We start from the raw sequence: 17,667 nt of genomic DNA, 5'->3' as shown, positions 1-17,667 counted from the left end.
ACAAATTTATTCGCGAAAGACAATCTTCGATTTAAAAGGTAATCGTAAGAAATAATTTTCTTTTTCTTTTTCTTTCATATACTAGTCAGATTTTATTCGTGATAAAATTGCTGGGTATCGTAGTATTGGTCTACTAGGAAAATGATGTCAGTAACAGTGATATATTTGATCTATCTGTCTCTTCATTCTCACGACGAGCACGACGTTATGGCGATATTTTCATGAGGACAATACGTAAACGAGGCTGGGACGTTTGGAAGGACATTCAGCTAAGGAGAATGGTGCAATCGCAGGATCTTACGGATAATGCAAGGATGGTACAATGCCGTTGTCATCCACATTCCTCGTTTGTCAAGAACACGTAGGGACGAGATTAAGAGAATCTTTAGCCCAACCCCTACACCCACCCCGCAACTCCCATCGCCTCAACCAACTTCTCCTTACCCTTTTCTTACCTTCTTCTCGTGTTTTCCTCAGTCTGATTCTGTTTTTCTTCCTTCCTCTATTCTTTCCTTTTCTTCTTCTTCTTCTTCTCTTTATTCGATCTGTCCGACTCTTTCTTCTTTCGCTTCTATGTCGTAGATACAAGCACGACGGTTACAAACGACAACGGTGGTGTTCCAAGGGTTTACAATGGATTTAAGTCACGTTCGTTCCACTTAATCCAGGAACATTCTTTCCGGACTTCCACCTACACGCCTTTCTTGACGCTGCCCAAAACACACTCTTAAATTTTCGGATTCCTCTCTGACGACATGGCGTTATTATTATTGTTTTTTTTTCTTTCTTAATATTTATTCAATCTTATTGCAATATTACCTCAGGCTAGTGATAAGAAATCTACTCTGAAATTGTAGAATTTTATTCCGACATTATTAACATTATAGAGTTTGTTATTATTTTTATTTTACATTTATATAATCGAATTTATATCTAAGGTTAAACCTAGTCTTACAAAAATCCAAATTCAAATCTATTAGTAAGTTCCTATATATAATCGACGTATTTACTCCTTCTCTGTTTCAGGTACGTAATAATCGTTGAATGGGATGTTCCTTTGGTGTCTACTTAATGGTCTATTGCGTTAAGCCCTCGAAAATGGTGAGAACCTACATATACATACTCTGAGGCAAGCCCATTAAATGTCCTCAAGGCTAAACCTGAGTAGTCGTTATCAATAATTAAGTACTATTACGTTGTTGCGTGACATTTGTCGATAAATTGATATCAATTGTCGTGAAATTTATCATTAGATGTGTATTCCAGGATTTGTTCAAGGATATAGAAAAGGTTAGAAAAATTGTTCGAAATATTTGTAATATTTTTATAAATCGGTATTGCATATGCATACATATATACACATACACATACATACGTTGAAATAGAAAGTAAATCGTAGAAAGAATGTTTCTGATGTTTCTATTGTGTGCACGCGTAGAAGCATAATTATTATCCGGTGGTTTCGTTATAAAGTCAAAGGGAAACGTATACGGTTGTGTTTTAGTCGTAAAGGAGAGAAACGTATTCCCAACAGGACTATAAATTTGAGACTCGCACGAATGTAGGAATCAAAGGAAAAGTGGTGTAGAGCGTACATACACACGCGCACACATATACATACATACAGAGAGAAAGAGAAAAAAAGAAAGAGGGAGAAGAAAGGAAAGAAAAAAAAAAGAAGCAAAGAAGAAGAGAGACTTTTCGCCATGATCCAAACTGTACTTTCCAATAAAACGTACGAAGCTTACCACAAAACTGGGCTACTTCGACGAAGAGCTCCGAGATTTTTTTCTCTTCAACTTTTACCTAACTTTTATTTCGCCTTTCCTCGCAAAGATTCGTTGGATGAAGTTTTGAGAGGCTGATTGAGGGAGAGGAAAGGACAGACGTCGTGAGTGCCGTGTGAAAGAAGAAATATATGATTTGTGGCTAGCTGGTAGTGGTGATACTATTGCAAGTCCTTCTACTGCTCTTACTGCTGCTGCTGCTGCTGCTGAGGCTGCAGTTGGTAGGCGGAATGATGGAAATGAAGAGAAGTTTAGTTTTCCTGAAACGAGCCCAGAAGTTATTTGAAAGTCGGTTGGCAGAGAGACTTCATCATTATTGCACTTTTAATGAACCTTTAAATATTTTCGCTTCGAAGATTACGTTAGCATTGCATGATTTTAGACGTTAAGTTAATTTAGTCAGAGCTTAAAGACTCCTCTACCATTTAATGCTTTTTATCATTTGTGTTAATCGATATTCTCATTAACGGTTCTCTGATTCTTGTAAAACAGTCGATATTCATTCCACTCGATTAGGATCAGAATTTGGACCAAGTCATGCAGAAGGCCACCAAACATTGATGTTCGGTAATTGGGTAAATTTATTTGAAAGATTTTAATTTTTAAAAATGCAGGTATATTTTTATTAGGGTGTTTCTTTTTTTTTTGTTTATTTTTTATTATCTGACGATGTTTTCTTAATAATTTCTTTCATAATTTAAATAATTGTTTAAATTTTACAAAATTTTTAGATCCAAATTTTGTTAATCTAGTTTTGTCCTGCAGGAGTGCTTGGTATCTGCATAATATTTTTTTTTTCCATTAGTAGCTTTGTGTCGTTAGATATTATTAAATTATTTAGTTAATTTATTTTCCTAAAAAATTTTACTTTGGTGATAAATTCTAATGATGACTTAGATACCAAGTGGTCCTGTGGCGCAACGGATAACGCGTCTGACTACGGATCAGAAGATTCCAGGTTCGAATCCTGGCAGGATCGGAGATTTTTTTTATATCTATTTATAACATTATTTTTGTAAATTTAAATAATATTAATCAAATAACTTCTTTTAACTGTTAATACATTTTAAACAAATAAATTACATAAAACCTAGAGCAATTGAAGTTCCGAAACGTAAGGGAAAACTTTTGAAAAATATTTATTTACTGTAAATTCGAATAAAACAATAATTTCGTTGCATTATATTTACACAATGAATATTTTTAACTATGTAAAATAATATATTGTATAAAAAAGTGAAAAAAAAATTTGGCCCATGGGGGGATCGAACCCGCGACCTTCGCGTTATTAGCACGACGCTCTAACCAACTGAGCTAATGGGCCAAGCTTGACGATTCGTATTTATTGTGGCACCATGCCCTGTAGTATCAAGATGAACATATTTTATTATTATAAAATATCATTATAATCTTATTTTATTTTATTTATTTTTCTAATTAAAATGTTCTTCTCATCTTTAAATACAATTTATCGAAAAGTCTTGGTTTAAATTTAACCAAGTTCCAAATCAACTGATTTAGTTGATTTTCACTATTGTTCTCTTTTTTTTATTTCTTTCTTTTTAATATTTACATCTGAACATTGTCACGTCTTTTAAGGATAAACCAACTGAATAGAATCTGTCACGAGTTAAATGGTTTGCGCTGTAGTGGTTCAGACGCGAAGGTAGCACATTTGGGTCACTTTAATTAACGAACCTCGTCCAGTGGAGAGATAAGATCGAAGGAACTCTTTCGAGCCCTGTGAATGCTCCGACTGCAAGGAATAATGCGATTAACGTATGCGTTCTCACGCGGTAGACCTATCCTACTTGAAGATCGTTCCTAACGGATAGCCAAAGTACTCACAAAGTTCCTTACCAAAGCTTTTTGATCTATAGGCAATTGGTTGATGAATATTTTGTGAAATTTTTCATAAGAGAAAGTGTAATAAAAAATAAACAAGAAATTAGAAAGAATACAAGTCTCAGCTAATTGGACGATTAAAAATTTGATAATTTATTTGATAAAATTATTTCAAAAAAATTAAAATAAAAGAAGAAACTGAGATAAGTCGACAATAAAAATTTCATAATATTTTTGTCAACAAAAAATTCTGTAAAAAAAAAAGATAAAAAGTTATAATACAAATATTATGAACTGAATTAAGTCGAGTGTTAAAATATTGATGATATATTTGTCGATAAATAATATAATAAAGAAGAAAGAAAAAAAAATAGTATTAATATAAATAATATGAGTGAGCTAGTTCGAGGATCAAAAATTGATGATTTATTTTGTTGAACTGATCGACCTACATGATGCACGTGTAAAACCGGAAATTATGCAGCTCGGCCATGCATGGAAATTGCTTCGGGGCAAACGTTGATACGTAGCACACACGTGGCAGGTTCGCTTCTTCGGAAGTACACTGGCCCTCCTCCTCCCTATCTCTTGGCCTTCAACAGCCTGCTAAACCCTCTTCCCAAGCTTTAGCACTAACAAAGAGGGATTTCCATGTATCTATACACATATATGTACCAATAGGCTTACCTCTACATTCATCTCTGTAACTGGAGCGATCTAGAGGAGGCGAATGTCCGCCATTTAGCGAAGCAATGTTCGCCTTTGATTCAGTATAATTAACTTCGTTTAACGATTCCTCGCGTTATGCGTAACTCTATGAAAGGCAGGACTTGTCAGTCGTGAAGCAATCGTAACCAGTTTTTCTCTTAGATCTCGGAGATTAAAAGCCTTCCAGGCAGGCTTATGCGCTCCCAAGTTCATTTTAAATCATACTGTTTCCTCCGATCTTTTCAACTACTTGTGAATATCTTTTCTATGCAATTAATTTTTTATCATTAAGCTTAGTTTAGTTTTTATATTCGTCTTACCAATGCATCAAGTTGTTGAATTTAGTTTTAACGTTGAATTATAAATCCATTTATATATTAAATATTAATTTAAAAAATAAATATTATTATATATTTGTAATTTTTGCTGATCATCCATTTTCAGTTAAAATATCTTCCTTTATATTTAACGAATCAGTCAGCTTAATTGGGATCTCTATAAGGAGTTCAAATGTAACTTGGTCTTATTTCGAAAAGAGAATCAAGTTTACTCCAGCGATTTCTCTGTTCCATCTGATAAATGCCGTTTGGCTGCACGTCGTGACGAATAAACGGAGACTTGTTAATTTAAGGCAGCAGGAACTGGCTATTGGGATCGAAGATAAAACCGATCCTTTTTAAAGCGAGCCGAATAAACTCGGCGAATTAAACGGGATTGACTTTGGGGAGTTCGCCGAAGTATCGAAACAGATATCACCGTTAATTATTAATTAAAGTTTTTTTTTTTTTTAGAGTATTTCATTCGCGTTCATTATTTTTCCTTTTTTTTCCTTTCCATATAATAATTTAATTAGAAAGTAGTACACAAATTAAGTAAATTTTCTCTTTTAAGAAATAACTTACGTTTCTCTAGAAACATTTAACATCATTATTAATGCGTGTTCACATATTCCCAATAACAGGAAATCTTATATTTCATTTTTCTATCAATCATTTCTAATTTTTTGTTGTTCTTTTTTTCTATGTAAAAATTTTGTTTGCTTAGTAATATTATTTATGTTCAATGTTATTTAATACGACGTGTTCATAACAATAAGATAAGATTCTTGATTAGACGTATCCATTATTGACGTATCTCATGATTTGATATTCGTATCACGTTCCTTGGATCATTTCTACTGTACTCGATAAGAACATAGACTCAGTGAAAATCATTGGTGGGACGATTCCGGAAAGAGTGACGCGAGGTGAAATATCATAGTAGAGATATCGCGAACCCCAAGGCGGTAAGCTGATAATCTCTAGAAGAAGAAATATTCTCCTCAGGGTTTGAACGTCACATTACTTTGATATAACGCGATATTACCTCTTTATGGCGGCCTTCGACCGACGAAGCCGCAAGCGTTGTGAGTGTTGCGTATCTATCTTGTTATATATATATATATATATATATATATATATATATATATATATATATATGTGTCTATGTATATATGTATCATACACGTATATACATGCAAGTATATATATATATATATATATATATATATATATATATATCATCCGTTTTCGTAAATGTCACAATATATATTAATAATATAATTCATTATAACAAAGAATAAAATTAAAAGAATAAGATGAAGTGAATGAAATAGGTTAGCTTCCATTTCGTCGTATATTAAACGATTTTCATTTTTTTTCGAGTAGCATTTTGCTTACTCGAAAGTATCGCTTTTCTAATGATAAATATGAATCAATATAGAAATAAATTATATATTTTATATGTTTTTTTACATGTCATAAGATGTACTAATAATATAATTTGTTATAACAAAGAATAAAATTAAAAAAAAGAGATGAAATGAATGAAATAGGTTAATTTTCTTTTCGTCGTATATTATACGGCCTCCATTTTGTTTACTCTAAAGGATCGCTTTTCTAACGATAAGATCGGATCGATATAATAGGAAAAGCTTCTTCTCATTCTCTAATGCCAGAGTGAAATTTGCTGAGTTTATCGAAGTGTGGATATGTACCTAGTCGGTCCAGCGTATCTGAGAATTTCCAGGAGAGGATACTAGTTTCCAAATTAGTTAGTCACAATAATTTGCCTAGCCAAGTCCACTGGACTTTCCTAGTTTCCACCGAATACCCTGGCTTATCGTTGTTTCGTTTTACTCTCTACTGTGGAAACCGTGTCCTTTTAATTGTTAAATATTATAACAGTATTTTACAAAGTTATTAACAATGTTTTTCTTCTTCTTCTTCTTTCTCCTTTTTGATAGCCTATAGATAATATTATAGCAGAGAATGAGAAAAAAAGTAACGTAAAATAAAAAAGAAAAGTTTCCAACGTTAATGCGTATTCTAACTTTCGTACGAAACTTAGCTATGATTGATAAAAGTATTAAAGAAGCCACGTAGAAAGTGTGTAAGAAAAAGAAAGAGAAAAATATAATATGAGAAAGAGGCACGATAGTTTTTAATATATTCTTTCCGAAAGAAGAAAGCTTCACGAAGCTCTCAAGAAAATCACATTTCCTTAGTATTAGAAATGCTTTCAGAATAAGATATATCCTCAGGCCTCTCTTTCTCTTTCTCTTGTCGCGAAAAATACTTTTACGACGAGACACATTTCGAGTTGAAACGAACGTGGTTTTCCTGTTTGATAAAGAAAATCGATTTTTGTTTTTATTTATATATAATCGAAATCGATCAAAAATTGTATCTTTTACTTAATAAATCTATTGGCTTTATGAATAAAATTTATCGAACGATATTTAGAAAAATTTCTTTTTTCATTTCTTCATACAAACCAGTACCTTGAAAAAAATATAGCTACCTGTCGTATAATATTACGTACTCGCATGCGATTAAAAATATCTATTGTAATTAAAATCGTTTTACAACAGGATATGTTATTGTAGCACATTTAAACGATGACCCATTTTCATTTATAAACGAATATAATCCGAAAAGTTTTACTTCATTTTTTTTCCTGCTTTATTTTTTCATTCATTTATTTTCTTATTTTTAACGTACGTTTCTAGAAATATACTTGCTTGTCATATCGAATTGGGTTTGCTCATGTATGCACATGTTAATCCAAGATGTTTGATCGTTTACTCTATTTTTCTTTATCCCTTTTTTTCATTACTCTTAATTTTATTTTTATCCATACGTCATTCCTTCACGCTTTTCGTATACAATGTATTCGCTTACTGCAAATACAGATATATATATAGGATATATGCAAATATTTGATCTTACCATCCGGTAGCTCATGGTGGCTTTTTATCAGCAAGTCAAACGACGGCCGAAATGTTAGGTAGAAAAAAAGTCTTTGCTGAAGAGCGAATAAGAGTTTCGGTGGGTTCGTCAGATAAGCTAACAAATGTCCCCAATGAATAATAATAAGTGGCCCGGTCCAATTTGTATTGCATTTACATTGGACAACGTCTTGACTGTAATTTATATGCCTGGCTTGTGGAACCACCGATCGCCTTTCGTTCCTCGCATTCGTGCCTTCTCGCATCCACTCGACTTGCCGATAACATCAAATTAAGCCTGTTTTTGTCGGACTCGTCTTTCTACGCACGTCGCTCGCGTTAACTTCCGAGTTATGCCTGCTAGTATGTATATATATATATATATATATATATATATATATATACCTGCAACATTGTAAACTGAATCTAAAGATTATTTTCTTTAGACATTTTATAAAATGTTGAAAAATATTCTTCTCAACGAAGTATCGAAAGAGAAAATTAATGTGGCCAGTTTCAGAGAAAACAGATCACGTATGCAGATATATATATGTGTGTGTGCGTATGTATGTGTTTTTTTGTATGTTGATGATGAACGATAAACGATGTATTTACTTGTTTGAATCGACGCACACATTCTTGTAACTTAAAATTGAGATAATCATTAACCTTCTTTTCTGTTAGTATTTAAGTAGAATTTTATCGTAATTCATTGTCAGTGTTAATACATTAAAAATATAAAAGAGCAATTTTACATTGTGTATTACGTGTATGTGTTTAACACTAAAAATATCTTATTATTATTATTATTATTATTATTATTATTATTATTATTATTATTATTATTATTATTGTTATTATTATTATTATTATTGTATTAATAACGATATCGTTTTATCGTGACCAATAAATTTTTCACTTCTTTATTTCTTTCATATCAATTTAAAAATTAATAATTAAAAGACAAAAAGAAAATGATAACCCTGTAGAAAGAGAAAGAGAGAAAGAGAGAAAGCTTTTATCGAGTGTAATTTCAGCTAGCATAAATTTGCAAAGTATCGGATAATAGGATGATTCTGCTGACATAATGTAACCGAGAAAAGGGCGTAATCGGCAAAGTCGTTTAATTAAATTGGCGGAAAGGATGGATTCATTGGACCGTTAGGTGGTCATACTCTGTACCGGTGTGCAGGGATGAATTCAATATGGCTCTGTGTGAAGCAGTCAATGTTGTAGTAGTAAATGTGCATGCGCGTCTGTTCCACGGCCGATGCGGGACATTATTGTCTTATCGATTCACCAAAACCATTCTCGTGTAGGTATATCTCATTGTCAGCCTCCGGCACGTTACGTTACGCGGCTGGTTTCTCGTAATCGTAACGGGGAACGTGCTGACTTGTTAATCTTGTTAATAATATATCTTAATTTCGAATTTAGGAAAGTTTCTATCTACTTGTAGAAATGACATATATGAAAGTTTCATACTAAGAAGGGATGTTAAAATACACGAGCATAACTTTAAGGATGGTTCCGGTACGCTAAAAATAAGACAAAATATATATATATTATATATATTATGTTCATGTTCCCGATATAATCTTTTTGTTTTTCGAATTGTAACTTTGTTTTTCCAATAATTCATATAGACTTATGAACTGATTTATAAGTAAGCTTCTTATCTCGTACTTGATCTTTAATTTACGTATAAATGGATTGGTTGGAAAAGGTCAATTAATTAATCAGCACGATCGTTCGGGAACGTCTAAAAGTCTTTGGTTTATAATATGCAAGTACCAAATTTGGATTTTATTTTTTATGAATTATAGAAAACTCTAAATCGATTAAATGTTTATTCATATAATAAAACGTTAGTTTATTTTTTTTTTCATTTTTATTTTTATTCACTTTCTTTTTTTTATTTTTTTATTTATATTTATAGACGTACATTTATACAAAAAAAAATCTCTACGAATATTTTAGTAGTTTATCCCGAGAATGTTATGTAAAAATATCTCGTTAAAATAAAAATGTCGTTCGTTGGTAAAAGGTTGATATCTCGACGATTCGTTCGCAAATTGTTTTCCTTTAATTTTCTATCGATTTCAATGCGTACCTAGGAAAGAAATAGCACGGTGAAAGATCGAAGACGAAAGTTTCCTCGACTTTTCTCCGGTTAGATATTTATTCCAAGTTCCGAGATACTACTACTACTACTACGAAGAAGAAGAAGAAGAAGAGGAGGTTAGGTACTTTTCAAAATAGTTCGAGAAAACTCGATAATTAACTGTCGTGTTTTTGTAAGAAGTTCGATAGTAGATTGTTTCAATTTTTAAATTAGTCAATTTATTTTTTCTTTCATTATTCTTTTTTATTTCCTTTTTTTTTAACTCTAAATTTATTCGTTTTAAACAATCAAACAATTTATTTATACAACGAAGGATAATATGGAGAGGAAATTTGTTTACGTGTACGCAGATTTTGCAGAGCATTTTTTTCCAGTTTTTTGTTTGTTTGTTTTTATTTTTCATTCCATGTTTTTACGGGGATAGAGAGTAGGTAAGTTAAATAAAAAAATAGCCGTTAAAAGCTCCCGGGATAATTACGATTGGCGAAAAACGAGTTCGAAGCCGATAACAGGCCGTTCTAAACGCAAGAGTATCGCGAATGCTACGAATGAAAGGATTAATCTTTCGAATCTATTCGCTGGGATTTATAACCGGGAACAGGGTAGAGCAAACCAGAGCAGAGCAGACCAGAGTAGAGCAGGGCAGGGAAGGGCAAAACAGAGAACGGTATAACAGGCTAGGGCACAAAATTAAAATCGTCGATAGACCGACCATCCCTCGGAGAAAAATCTTCCTTTGGGTTTACCTAGTAGCACGCCGAGAATTGAAGCTTTAACAATGAGACTGAAAAGCTTATTTCAATGGCCAATTTAAGGGCGTTCATTTAATTCAACCAGGGATAGATTATAAAGGAAATAAATGAAAATAAAAGAAGAAGAAAAAAAAGTGATAAGAAAATGATAATTTTCAATATTACAACAAAATTACATTGTTTGTCAAATTATAAATAAAAATGCACGAATATTATAATGATTTCGTTACTTGAAAATTAAAAAGAAAATATATATATATATATATATATATATATATACATAATATAAATAAAATAGCATATACAATATAATCGAGATGCATACATAATCGTAAAAGAGAATTTAATAATACCGTGTTATATTCGGATGAATTAATTGGAAAATCGGGGATCCCTATAATCCTATACATACCAGATATAGAAAAATATGAACGATGTGCCGTGATGAGTGATCGTTTAGTTCGAGGAGATACATATATAACAATGAAAAAATATCGAATACCCATATGCGTAAAGCAAACATCGTCAATCATCTCCTCTACTTGTTTTCATTAATTAGATAAAATCAAAATTTATAATACATTATCAATTTATGCATTAACTATGAACCAAAAATTTTTCATTAAAATGTTTCAATTCAAAGTGAATCCTGTCACATAGAGTGAAAGGTTTCTGATTAAAAAGTCGCAAGTATCACGAACTCGTAACATTTTAACGAGGAGTTTCAAGTAAATTTATTTTTCGAAAGAAAATGGGGGGTGATTTAAGAAAAGAAAGGTGATAGGGGCTAGTGAGGATTAGCATGGGTGTAAGAAGCATATAAGAGTACCACAAACACCAATGTTTTCTCGCACGAGTAGAACATAAATTTGTGCATAAACACCTGTACGATCTTCCTTACGTTCCCTTGAACATAAAGTGCATTGTCCCATGAGAAAGAGGGACGGAGTTAGATAGAGAGAAAGAGAAGGAGAAGGGGGGAGAATTCACGCAGGATTCGCAGGACGAGATAGGACAATGCAGGCCGGTTCGGTTGGTCGCTCACACGACGACGACGCCGATGTAGCCATCGTTATTGCTACTATATTGCTCGTAAATCCTTGAAACGGTGTGCATCCTGCCGTTGGAAGGATACGAGAATCGTACACCACCTCTTAACGGGTGTCTCACCGATGCATCGCTGGTCTCTCCGTAATCCCTTTCCCCTTTTCACAAGCAAGACAAAAGAAATTCCATTGCACTGTAGAAGGAACTGTTCGTTGGATAATAATTCGTGAGAGACAAGCTGTGTGGTCCTAATTAGTCCTGACTGGTACTTCAACTAGGTCCTTGTCGTTTTATCGTTTATCATCCGCTCAACTAGATTCTAAACATGTATGTATATACATATAAGTATATACTTATATATACATAATGTATACACAGTGTATACACGGTGTGCTTACGAAAGTATTTGAACTCTCGTTAAAATGGAACTTTATACATACTACAAAAATATATGTGACATATTTGAATTTTCAAGATAATTTTTTGACAAAAGATTATGATAATATTAAAATTTCATATTAATTGAATCATATTTTTAGAGATTATAAAAAATAAATTATTTAAAGATAGTTTATATACATATATTATAATAAATAGAAATGATTTAATTATAAATTCATATTTAATCATTTTCATTTGAACGTATTTAATATTAATTACTTTGATCTGTTAATTCATTTATTTTAAATGAATAACTAAGTTTAAATACGTTGAGCTCAAGACTCTTCAGGTCTGTCAAGAAAGTTCTGTAGGAAATTATTTTGATGATATGGATGGTAACGAAGGTAAAGGAGTAACATCAAAAGGCCAAAGGCATTGGGTCAAGAAATTCCAAAGTATAGCTGCTGCCGTCGAAGTTTCGCTCATGACGGCTCGCAAGAGAGTTTATGACGCGTCGTAAAGTGGGCCTCTGCGACAGCAAAGTTTCTCTCGTATTTTCGATAAAGGTGAGCACGGTCAACGCGATGACTTTTGACCAAGACTTTCTGTACGATACATACTACTTGCTACCTAAGTCAAAATTGTTAAAAAAAAAAAAAGCCAAACAAATATAAAGAATTCTGAGAATTAACAGTAAAAACTTATAAATTTATAATAATCAAATATATACGCATATCCATACACACATGCAATTAGTACTTTTTTATTAGAAAAATATAGATATAAATTATCAAGATTTCTTGATTTATTTATATTAATTAAAAATAATTATTTAGATTATTTAAACAAAAATGATATTTATCCTATTATTTATTAATACGATTCTTTTGCGAAGGACAAATATCCTTTGTCCTCTTCTCTTCATATTCTTTACCACGAAACGACTGGTTCACGATTATGCGCATAAAGCGTGGGCGTGTTTTGTATATGCCATAACCGCGAAGACCTTCCCGAGACGATCGCGAACGTCTCGAAAACGACGAAGTCTGATTTACGACACGCGTGAATTTCACCCAACCGAGCTTCGTATTACCAGAGAGAGAGAGAGAAAGAGAAAGAGAGAGAGAGAGAGAAAGAGAGAGAGAGAGAGAGGCGATGTCATGGATCTATCATCATGAACCAATCTCTATCATATATTTTATTTATTTATTTATTTCCATAGAACGATGAAAGAAATAGAATTTATGTCCGATTGAACGATGCAGAAAATGTATTTTCGATTTATTGGTTTGAACAAATTTGTTCTTCTTTTTGAAAAAATGAATCACTAATGTTAATCATCTTGATGGCATTTTATTTCTTCAAATTCTTATGAAATGTTAGTCATGAGAATAAAAGGTTTTCTTCATCGAGTCAAATCGTTAACGTCGTTGAATCATCCATAAAAGATGTGTATTATAATCATCACCGTTTGATATGACATATCAAAACAAACCAATAATATACTGTTGAATAACAAATTGATATGAAACTATACATATAAAGCAGAAGAAAAAAAATGAAAAGAAATCAAATCAGTGTTGACTGTTAATAAATTACGAAAATAAATAATATTTTAGCAAAAGAGTTAACTAACGAACATATAACATAATCACTGTAAAAAGGAAGATATATCGGTATGTCTACTTAAACATATTCGTAAGTTATAATTTATATACAAGATCTGCTATTTTACATTGCCACGTTTTACTACGTTAATGATTTACGGTTGATGCGAATATAAATGAATTCAATGCAAAGAATGTAGCTCGTTCGAAAGAACGACGAGAAAAAGAAGGAGAAGGAGAAGGAGAAAAAGGAAGAGGGGGAAAGATGGAGGAGAAAGAGGATCGCAAATATTAATTCGGACGAGAGTTAGGCCAATTTTTCATAAAATTTTCCGTGCTTCTTTTAATAGTGCTTCCCGCAGAGTACACCACGAACCGATTCCCTATGTTGGGTTGGGACCACGTTTGGCGGGCCTCATTCGGGCCCACCGAGTCTGTCCGATCGCAAGCTAAAATATTATTGCCAATAAAAGCCTCCATTATTATTTATGGCGCCGAACTCGATCCGCGGGATACTTATCTGCAGGACGGCGCGACTAATGTCGTTCCGTGTCGTACGACCAAATAAAATGGCACGTCCGTGGGGCCAGTGAGCCGACCCCGTTACGTGATATTGCGCAAATTAAATTAGACGGTTGTTCTCACGCTGTCGCTTGAGTGTTTTTTTTTTTTTTTTGACACCAACTCTGTATTATTAATGTATTGGTGTTAATACTTAAGTTAATACAATTCTGACGATCTACTTGAAATCCAAGAAGAAATACTTGGTTTCCTTAGCAAAAGAATTTCTTTTTTACACTTAATGTACAGCATGCGTGTATGTATGCGTGTATATATAGGTACGAATAAAAATTGGTTTGTTTATTACCGTGGTCTTATCATTTTTTTGTTTTTGTTTTTCAATTAATTACTAAATCATTCGTACTACATATAATTTGTCATACATATATTAAACATCATATAAATTTTGTTTACATTATCAATAACTCAACACTTTTTAAACAAAATAATTTCATCATTTTTAATCATCTCTTTTATACTTAAATATTAATTATATTAAATAAATTACTAATAAATTTACATTTCACAAACAATTATTATTTTTATTAGAATTGGAATGAGAATCAAAAAAAGAAAAATTATTAATAAATCTTTTTTCACGTAAATTTGGAGTAAAAAAAATAGAAAGAAATTGATGATAGTTTAATCGTTGCGTAGAATAATGAAAAGAATACTTTTTTTTTTGGAAACGATACTATTGATATGGAATAGAGGCAAGCAAGCGAACAGAGAGAGAAAAAGAGAGAGAGAGAGACGATCAAGAGAGAAACATTTCAGCAACGATGCCGGGGCAAGCCAGCCGACCCTCCGAATTAATTCGTTCTCGTTTACACGCAATTTCAGTCTGGAGATTGCGCACCGTGCCTATGGCGTTGCTGCGGACGTTTGTTCGTGACCGCTTCATTTTATCCACTATCGAAATAAAATGATTTATTGCCATTTGTAGTGCCATCGCAGTATTTCCCTCACTTATCGATCCGACGAATTCGATATTCGACATACGGCCTTGTTTCAAACTATACATACTTAAATTGAGGAAATTATTATGTATATGAGTATCTATGAGAAAAAGACCTAAATATGACCTCTTTTTTTCTGAACATCAAAAAACTAAAAAAATGAAAATTATAAACAATCAAAATCTATCTGTCTATCGACGAATTTAATACACGCTGATTTTATTATCCAATCAAAATAAAATCAATATTTCCAATAATAATCGATATTTATATATTTTTACATAAGTATAATGCACAGGTAACCCTTGAATATAACGGTAGGTCTCTAAAAAATGCTGTGATTATGAAACCTTGTTATATGAGACTCAGAGTTCATTATTGTTTAGCGTAATAATTTGAAAGTTATTTAAGTTTTTAAATATATTAAGCAAAAGTCATGTTATTCAATGTTATTCAATGTTGTTGAGTTTTAAAAAAGTTTTCGCCATTTTTCTTATCGTTTTCAAGGAAAACCCGTGTCATAAGATATCGTGTTGTAGGAAACCTGTATATTTATACTAATATAAATTATTTTATAAATATCTCATACATAATTTGTTTAGTCACAAATTAATAATAATTTTATTTATATAGAACGTACTAATTAAAATCTTTATAATATTTTATAAATGTAATTCATTGATTAGAAAAAAATAATAAATTAAAAATTTTATATAAAATGTTCTTCAAACTATTATTAATATTTACCTACATTTATTTATATATATTTATATATTATATGTAGCTACATTCGATAAGACTTTCTGTGCATTTCTGGTCCTCTATCTTATCCTTTTTCCCTTTTTTACCTCCCCCTTTTCTTTCTTAGACTATTCGGACGAATTCCCAGACGGAAGGCACACGCCGAAGAGAGTGACTTCATAAATTCTTGCACGTTGAGTAAAACTGACTATATATATATATATCTCTTTCTCTTTCTTTCTTTTACTATGCGTCTATCTTCCTTTTCCTTTATTCCCTTTCCTTCATTCCTTTATCTCTCTCTCGCGTGCGGTCCACGTGGATATTTTATTTGTTCTCGTTGTGAAACGTCACTGTGCCAAGTCTAACAAAGATTTTTCTATCTCGTGTGCACCTACTTCTATCCTTTTTGAATTCTCGTTTATCGCACGAAAATAATATTGCTCTTAGGTGCGAAAAAATTGAATTATTAAGTAAGAAAACAAATAAGAGAAAGTTAGAGTGAATGAAAGAGAGGAAAAGAGAGAAAGAGAAACATATAGGAAAAAAGAAAGTTGACTTGTTTCGAAGTTAATAAGTAAATGATCTCGTATTATTAGGTGAAAAATAATTACAATTAATTCATGTATACAGTGAATGTCACTTCGAATCATACATCTTTATGGTTAAAAAAAATAAATAAAAATATAAAATTAGCCATTTCTAAAGTATGTCATATTACTATGTTTAGTTATTTAGAAATTATTCGGTGAAACAAATATAGATAATCTTCCGAAAGATTAAAATTTTTTTTTAAATTAATCTTTCGCGAAAGATAATATTTGAAAAAGAATTAAGTTTAAATAAAATGTAAAGTAATGTATATCAAAATATGATCATGGTAAAGTTTTCGTCGATATTCCAGCGTGGAAATGCCTCGAAGCATAGTGTCTTTCGGAAGAGGCCGTCGAAGTGGATGTAAAACAAATTCCTCTTCCTATGAGCACGTGACGGGTAGGTACAGCATCTCGATTCTCTGCATTATACGAATATGGAGGCTATAGGAGATATGAGTCCAGGGATATTATTTACATATGTTGCTAAGAAACGGATGCATAACATCGTCGTCGCTAGAAAATATCGGATCATAGATATGGAAACGCATATTGGTGCTTGCCTTGCAGTTCATGTAAAGAGGAAAGAAATCGTTCGGCCCGAATGCACGGAGATTACATTCTATGCAATCCTTAAAAGCTTTGTATTCGTCAAATATTTGCTTTAAAAGTTTTCCTTTGCTTTTAGTTTTTTAGATCAATTGCTTTTTTTTTAATTTTATATATATTATATTATATTTATTTTATATATACATATAATAAAGCTTGAATTATACAGTTGTCAGTTTAAAGTCTGTTATGTTATATTTGCATTTATTCAATTATATATTTATTTTATTTTTTAGAGATAATATTAATTGTTGATTCCCTTAGATTAATGTTTATTAAATATGAGTTATTTTATGATATTATTTTGTTGTTGTTAGTATACAGCTAATAATGTTATTAAATTATATTAGAATGTAACTTATAATAATGTAATTATAATACAGTTAAATTATACAACAAAACTAATTATTAGTTATTAAATAGATGTTTAGAGTAATTGTCATTTTTTCCATTTCACAAATAATATTATTATAACTTTCACGCTATATAATTTTTATGAATATAATCAGAGGCATTTTAACGCAATTAATTGTTTAAAACGATTATAAGCGATAGTTAGATTAAAATACTAAATCTTTCGAAGATTCTTTAAGGTACGAAAAGGAAAGAATGGCAAGTAGAAACGTGATAAAAGTCAGGAAGGTCCGTTTTATTGGTAGAAAATAAAAATTGCGTTGCACGCGG

The 17,667-nt window shown here is 31.7% G+C and overlaps 1 protein-coding gene and 2 non-coding genes across 3 annotated transcripts in view; 2 read left to right on the top strand and 1 right to left on the bottom strand.

Annotated features, from left to right (window-relative positions):
- alpha-Man-Ia (alpha-Mannosidase class I a) overlaps nucleotides 1-17,667 on the top strand; it is a 297,026-nt gene that overhangs the window by 83,412 nt on the left and 195,947 nt on the right. The window lies entirely within an intron of this gene.
- On the top strand, nucleotides 2,694-2,766 carry TRNAR-ACG (transfer RNA arginine (anticodon ACG)). The gene has a single exon. It is a non-coding gene; the product is annotated as a tRNA-Arg (tRNA).
- On the bottom strand, nucleotides 3,038-3,111 carry TRNAI-AAU (transfer RNA isoleucine (anticodon AAU)). The gene has a single exon. It is a non-coding gene; the product is annotated as a tRNA-Ile (tRNA).

This window comes from Polistes dominula, unplaced genomic scaffold, assembly GCF_049000335.1.
Source record: "Polistes dominula isolate Pdom_NZ unplaced genomic scaffold, Pdom_raw_medaka contig_33, whole genome shotgun sequence".
In the NCBI taxonomy this organism is placed as follows: Eukaryota; Metazoa; Arthropoda; class Insecta; order Hymenoptera; family Vespidae; genus Polistes; species Polistes dominula.
Note: the sequence above shows the minus strand (reverse complement) of the source record. Positions and strands in the feature narration are given on the sequence as shown.